Source organism: Malus sylvestris, chromosome 11, assembly GCF_916048215.2.
Source record: "Malus sylvestris chromosome 11, drMalSylv7.2, whole genome shotgun sequence".
Lineage (NCBI taxonomy): Eukaryota > Viridiplantae > Streptophyta > Magnoliopsida > Rosales > Rosaceae > Malus > Malus sylvestris.
In genome coordinates, this window is record NC_062270.1 from 30,172,746 (window position 1) to 30,181,286 (window position 8,541).

The window sequence follows — 8,541 nt, forward strand, 5'->3', positions numbered from 1 at the left end:
TTATTTAAAATTTCTAATTTAAGTATTTAGATAAATTTCTACAATTTATGTTAAATTAACAATTTAGTCAATTTAATTAATTTTGTTACTTGAATTGTTATGAGAAAATGTAAATGAATAATATTTATAAGCATTTACGTTAAATTAACAATATTAAATATAACATAAACTGATAATATTTAGTAATATCGGAATATATTATGTTAAATTTAATTTTTCTGCACTCTAATTGTTAAGAGGATATACAAAACTTGATAACTTTTTGTTGTTATTTTAAATTGTTTTTGCTATAATAGGTGTTGGAAATTAAAAGATTGCAATCGTGATAGAGTTTGAGGGTTGAAAGATAGAAATTGAAAATTCTAATACAACCTCGTAATCTCGCATGTTATCATAGCACACATTTAGATGTATATTTCTTTACCAAGCAATATTAGTTAATTGACAATATAACATGACAAACTAAAGCATTATACACACTGTTTTCTTTTCTTGTTTAAGGATTAATTATGACATATTAGTCGTTTTTAATGACTAAAGAGTGTTGTGGCGTAGTCACTAGCTGATCTTACTATTAAAAAAAAAGTACATTCTACAAGAGTGCCTGTATAGAACCCGGATCCTCTTTGGATCCCAAAAAACTAAGCCTAAGGATCAAATGATCCGGGCCGTTGAAATTTGATCCAACAACTACAATTATTATAACTTTTAGAGGGGACCCTTGTTTGTAGCGATTGGATCAAATTTCAACGGCTCAAATCCTTTGATCATTAAGCTCAATTTTTTGAGATCTGGAAAGGATCTGGGTTCGCCTGTATATATACTCAATCTTTACCGGAATGGCTGTGTGTGGCTTGCATGTTTTTAGACGTGAGGATGCCCACGTTTGGTGCGGCCCCAATTGTCGATTATCCATGGACACTTTGACAATAATACCGTGAAAATAAGGTAGATTTTTTTTACAATTGCTTTTATTAAGAATTTATTCAACTTTTATTGAAAATCCGAGTTTTATGAAAAGCGCCTAGAAGTGTTTTCAAAATAAGTATTTAAGAACTATTATCAAAGCCACTTAGTACTATACTCTAGTGGTATTCTTCTTCACTTGTAAGAGCAACTCCAGCGGAGGCTGGTTGCTCGGGCGACAGGCGAGGACAAAGGGCCCGAGGGCCGGTGGAGAGAGGTCCAGCCGTGTGGAGGCTGAGCGACGGTGGGAGCTCGAGCGAAGGTGGGGTGGGGAGTCGACGGGCCTGTGGCCTGAGGGCTTTGCAATTTTTTATTTTTTTTGTGTCAGAGAGAGAGAGAGGGAGAGAGAGCTTTTGTAATTTTTTATTATTTAAACAAACAAAAAAAACTATTATTTTAATTACTTATTGCCAGGGGGAGGGTTCCAAGGGTGGAGATGTAAATGGCAATTACTGTTCATTAATGGTAGTTACTATTCATTTAAGGCAGTTACTGTTCAATAGGGTGGATTGAATAGTGGATTGCCAGGGGGAGGGCTCCATGGGTGGAGTTGCTCTAAGTGAGAGATCTTAGATTCGATTCTCAGCACAGGCGACATGGACGAAGCTAGAGATTTGTATGAGCGGGGGCATCCTCAAACAACAAAGTCACAATTAAAAATCTCAAGAATTTATTGAACAAAACACTAAAATATTAATCCATAAAGTTTTTCATACAACATATTACATCCTCGAATCGTTTTCATGTTTTGAAAGCGTTGCATATCAATATCATTACCAATACCATTAAATATCTCTTTATATAAAAATAATCATGTTATCATTCATCAATTGATCTCTAAATTAGAAAGATAAATTCTAAATTGAAATGCCAAAAACAAATTAATGAAGTAAAGTCGTATAAAATACCTTGTGGAATAAAATTCTTGTGTTGAATTTTGATAATTGATTACTTGAACTCCGACTGTCTATAACACTCCAAATTCAATGAGTTTTGATTGAATGAAAGGGGAGGAAAAATCTGAAGAAGTTGAGGACTAAAATTGCTTTGCCGTGCATGGTGGGATGAGTTTTGTGTGGATTAACGACCTAGGGTTAGAAAAACGGGGAGGCACAATTAAATTAATAGTTAATTAAATTGTCATCAGGTAGTGCATTTGGGATCCAAAGCGGTAGACTAGTTTAGTTGCCTACCAATTTTTTTAATTGTAGTTTAATTACGGTTGGTTATTGAGAATTGGAATGCAACCATACATTTTTTTTAAATGAGTGGGGGCATCCGCCCCCTAGGCCTACACTAGCTCTGTCCTTGATAGGTGAGTTAGAACCACATTATAGTGTAGATAATATCATTTGTTAAAAAAAAAAAAAATACAGTTATAAAAAAAAATTTATAACGCTTTCAAAAACAATTTGAACAAGGTATTTCATGGGAGAGACATAAACGTATCAATCATATATATATATATATATATATATATATTTATGTAATATGTTTTACTTGCGACATAATAAAAAGACGAGAGGTAGTTTGTGATCAGTAATCTTCTAAGAGCCATTCCTATCAAACTTGATTTTATATATATTCCTTTGTCCGAGACATTGAACGTTGCAAGTAGACCCGTCGTTTTGGACACATCAATGAGTTAAACTAAACAATTTGATGCCAGACAGTACAAGAAGATTCCTTAGGTTTTTTAAAATGTAAATTGTAGGTTCTTTTTAAAGTCCAAATCTTAGTCTCCTACAAGGGGATACCTATAGCATGCTCAATAGCAACAAGCCAACAACCAGGATCAAGAGAAGGAAGGAGGTGATGCTGCTGTTACCGTTAATGAGAAGCCGGCAGGCAAGAAGTTACTTGAGAGAATGAGAGGGCATGATGAGTAGGGAAGGTTAATGTCCAAATTTGCAAAACAAGTTTGATTTGGATTGAATTTGACAATGAGTGTAACCACAAGAGTATTATTAGTCAAAAATCAGATTACACATAATGAACAAACTAATAAACCAAAGAACAACCGATTATAAATGATCATAATTTTATTAACTGGAAAGAGATTGCCATGACGGCTACAAAGTAGAGAACTACATTGTACTAACTAGTTGTTCAACAAGTTACAAAACAGCCTATTTACAGAGGAAACTAGCAAACCCTAATCTCTAACTGACAAGAAATCATAAACTTAACGGGTAAATAATCCTAATTCTTAGCACAGTAGAAAACCAATAAAAATAACAATAATACTAAAACTAATTTTTCAACACCCTGTCATACTCATGGTGGTAAACAGTATATATGAGTTTGCGAACCAAAAACCCAACGGGCAGGCATATGCAAATTCCAGTTCCAATGCAACTACACATGATGTCCCAGAAGTATTTCAAATATTAGAAATTTGGAACCACTTAAATGAACCAATAAAAGTCCATGAAAAATCATGAAAGCCTATTAATTAATTAAAATCCGCTAAAACATATAGCGAACGTCTCACAAACTTTATTGAAATTCATATAAAATTCATTCAAAGTCCATGAAAAATATCACAACTTGATGTAGAGTGGCAGTTATCTCCGTGAGCATGTTTTTCGTGGTGAATATGAAAATGATCTCATAAGAGTGCGATTATCTTATCACATGTGGATTTAACTTTTGAGATATGATGAATCTTTTTCTTTTCTTTCCCAACTATACATATGACTTCAGTTAATGAAAACCACTTTCTTTTTTGCCTCATAACTTTTCTTTCTTTCTTCTGCTTAACATGACTTCTTATATATATGGTTGGAAGTGCCTCACTGTCGAGACAGCAGCGGGTTACAAGTATATCTGAATTTACCACCAAAAGAGGAAATTACAAGCAACTCAAATGATGTTTAGATCCCAAACCAATAACAAATAATATACATAAGAGTTTACTAATTATATAGAATACTTTCTTTGAATTCTTGGTATGGTGGGATTAATCCTTTAATACTAAATGCTTTGAAGGGCCAAATTCAGAACTAAAATGAATAAAATTGGTTAACCAAAAAGTTAAGAGAAATACACTTAAAATCATAAACTAATTCTCCAACAGTTAGATCTTGACGTTTGTGATTTTTTATCGAATATCTCATGGTTAAAAAAATCATAGTATCTAATACTCCTGAGCACTTTAGAAATCGCGTGATCAAATTACCATGGCATCATGACCAGGGCCGTCTCTGAGATTTTGGGGCCCTGTGCGAAATTTATGAAAGGGCCATGTGGATGCAAATTTTCGCCTTCTCCTTCTTTGACAAAATTGCACCTATAAAACAATCAACACATTTGGTCAAGGCCAAGAGCCTCACACGCCCACGATGAATGGGGGGGGCTTTGGCTGAAAAACCTCAAATGCCAAAGTTAGTATTTAGAGAGAAAAGTGTTTGGAGAGTTTTTGGGAGTTTTGCAAGAGTGTGGACCTCCCTTTTTAGAAAAAAAAAATAGGGTCATATTTATAGGGAATGGAGGTGGCCGGCCCTTAGAGGTTTTTTGTGTGAAAATGGGTGATTTAATTGGTGATTAATGGATTAATTAGGAATTAATCCATGAATTAGCCAATTAATCTCCATTTATATGGAATAATTTGTAGGTTATGAAGTAATTACCTAAGATGAGAATGGATGAGATAATTTGGAATTGGTTACCTTTTTTGGACACTCTTGGCTTGATTAAAGAATGATTGTCCACTGCTCGCATGTAGGACAACCGGTGTGTCTTAAGGGTAACTTTGTCCTTTTTACCAAAAATCCACGTGTCGGCTTGTGATTATTTTTGGCTCCACATGCCCCTTTTTAAGATAGTTTTTATTTTTTAAAAAGTAGGACAATATATTGGTACTAGAAAATAATAACTTAAATCAAAACAACATTTAGGACTCACTGATTGTAAGTTTACAAATGTCATTAAATAAGTAAAAAGAGTTACAGTCATAATGTTCACTAAATAATCAAAAGCAGTTAAATCTTAAGCAACCAAATAAAGAAAAAAAAAGCTACAAAAACTCTAACTTTAAAGTTTCACTTGAATATATAGCATTATTATATAATAAAATTGAAAAGAAAATCGTTTTTTAATGTGTTGTTATTGGGACTCCTACTATCTCATTGTGCACTCTAAATTTTTGTATTTAGAAAGAAAAAAAAATTTACACTTATAAAAAGTACACTATAAGATATAGCATTATTAAAAAGCTAAAAAAACTCTAACTTTAAAGTTTCCCTTGAATATATAGCATTATTATATAATAAAATTGAAAGAAATCGTTTTTTAATGTGTTGTTATTGGTGTAAGGAGTAGTCAATCTAAGGGATATTCTCTTGACATGTGTCATAAGATTAGGCAATTAGTTAAGGGTTTGTTATATCTGTTAGCTTAGTCTGTAAGCTACCTTAGTTACACATATATATACTACAATGTAAATGTACTGAGTAATGTGTGTAAAAAGATTAATACAAACAAGATTACTTCTCTCTCTAAGTTCTCTCTTTCTCTCTCTCTCTGTCTCTGTATTCATCTTCTCTACTACAACAGATCATTCTTGCTTAACATGGTATCAATCGCCATTTAAGCTTCATCAGCTCTCTCACCTTACAAGCGTATAGACTTGACGGTTCTTCGATCTTGGAATTTTTGCTTCCGCTATTACTTCAATCTTCTCGTGTTCTCTTCTTGTTCTTCGATCGCAGGTTCTTTCTTTCTGCTTTAGGGTTCTGTATCTCTAATTTTAGGATATTTTCTTCGTTGCAAGTTGTGCACACCAACTGTTTGTGTTTTGTTCTCTATACATCATTTTCTTGAAGATTCAACAATGGTGACCGCCAATCAGTTACAGATATTGCAATCTCCTATTACTTCTCTAATTTCATCGGTCTCAACCTCTGTAACCATGAAATTGGATGATACCAATTACTTGACTTGGCATTTCCAAATGCAACTTTTACTGGAATGTCATGGAATTATGGGGTTTGTCAATGGTTCAACACCATGTCCATCTCGGTTTCTTACTCCAAATTCTGGTGATACTGAACTTTCTCCTGGACAATAGTTTGATCAGTCTTGTGCTTGCAAGGAATATGATGAATATATGGTTTGGAGGATGCATGATAGAGCATTGATGTAGCTTATCACGGCTACTCTATCACCACCAGCCATTTCCTGTGCCATTGGAAGCACAAGTGCTCAGGATTTGTGGACTCGTCTCAAGGAACAATTTTCTACTGTTACTCGGACAAGCATATTTCAGATGAAATCTGAGTTGCAAACTATCAAGAAAGGTACTGATTCCATTAATGTGTATCTTTAACGAATTAAAGAAGCTAGGGATTATTTGTCTGCTGCTGGTGTCTATTTTGAAGATGATGATATTGTGATCCTTACACTTAATGGTCTACCATCCGAGTATAATACAATCAGGTCTGTGATAAGGGGGCTTGAATCTGTTATTTCTCTGAAAGATCTTTGGTCACAATTGCTTACTGAAGAAGTGATGATTGAGACTCTTCATCCTGCTCAAATGCTTAATGCATTAGTGGCTCATTCACCTAATTTTACTCAGAGACCTTCCAATGTTCAGTCTCAGGCGCAATCTGGTCGGCCATACACTTCCTATAACTCCAACTTTGGTTACAAATCTTTCACCAATAAGAACAAGGGCAGATTTAATTCGAATAACAAGTTCAATCACTCAAAGCAAGCTTTCAATAATGGTAATCCTGCTTCTGGAATCCTTGGTGCTGCTCCACAGTTTGGCCATCCTCCTGTCATCCCTTGTCAAATTTGTGGGAAAACAAATCATTTGGCTGATACTTGTCGATTCAGAAATGTATCTCAAATGTGTCAAATTTGTGGCAAGAACAATCACATGGCTGCTACTTGCAGATTCAGAGATGCATCTCAATCTCATGGTTGTCAAATATGTGGGAATCCAAATCATAGTGCTGAGTTCTGTTTTCAGAAAGGATATTCTCCAATGACTGCAATGTATGTCAACAATGCTTCTGGGAATTCAATATCAACTCCATTGCCCTCTGCCCCACCTCCATAAGTTTGGATTACTAATACGGGTGCTACAAATCATATGACCACCGATTTGAATAATCTTTCTCTCGCTACATCATATCCATCTCATAAGACTATTCACACAGCCAATGGTGAAGGTTTATCCATCTCTTATATTGGCTCTTCCACTCTTCAAACTCCACTGCAGTCATTTCAATTAAAATTTGTTATCTATGTTCCGAAGTTGACACAAAATTTGCTATCTGTCCATCGCATATGTTTGGATAATAATTGCTGGTTAATTTTTTATGCCTTTTGTTTCTAGATTCAGGACAAAACCACAGGGAGGATTTTGTACAAAGGGCAGTGCCGTAATGGGTTATATCCTATCATTTCTCCATCAAATCCAGTTTCAACACAAAAGGCTTATGTGGCTGCATATCTTGGACAACAAGTTACATCCAGACTTTGGCATCACCGATTAGGTCATCCCTCTAATACCATTGTATCTCAGATTCTTAGAAAATCCAATGTCTCTCATACCCCTAATTCTTTACCTATTGTTTGTTCTCCATGTCTAGAAGGCAAATTTAGTAAACTTCCCTTTCCCGTGTCTTCATCCAAATCTGCAAAACCTTTTGAGATAATACATAGTGATGTTTGGGGCCCGGCTCCTTGTATTTCTATTGAAGGCTTCAAATACTATGTTACTTTCATAGATGAGTGTACTAGGTTTTGTTGGATTTTCCCAATATGCAATAAAAGTGAAGTTAGCACTACTTTTGTCTCTTTCTATCACTTTGTTGTCAACCAATTTAATGCTTCTATTAAAATGTTTCAGAGTGATGGTGGAGGGGAATATATAGGCAAATCCTTTCAAAAATTTTTGGTAGACAAAGGCATTATTCACCACATGTCTTGTCCACATACCCCAGAGCAAAACGGGTTTGCCGAGAGGAAAAATAGACACATTATTGAGACGTCCATTACCTTATTACGAACAGCTTCTTTACCACATTCATTTTGGTCCTATGCTTGTCAAGCTTCGGTCTATCTCATTAATAGGATGCCTTCTTCAACTTTGGAAAATAAATCACCTTTTGAGGTCTTGTTTAATTCCATTCCTGAGATTAATCATCTTAGAGTATTTGGTTGTTCATGCTATCCTTTGCTTAGACCTTATAATCATACTAAACTGCAACCTCGAACTTCCAAATGTATTTTCTTGGGGTATGCTTCAAAGTATAAGGGTTATATCTGTTTTGAGGTTCATAAAAGAAGAGTGTTTATATCTCGTCATGTTCTATTTGATGAGACAGAATTTCCATACATCACTCTGGTTTCTCAATGCTCCAAAGTATCTACTTCATTGCCCATCGGTTTCACATCCACACATGTGTTCACCCCAAATCTTAATAATGTTCTTGTCACACCTCAGTCTAACTCTGTGCCCACTATACCATCAGTCTCTCATACACCAAGCCTAGCCTCTGTGCCTCTATCAGCTGCTGTTAGTTCTACAGATTTGCATGTTCACAGTTCTGTTACGGT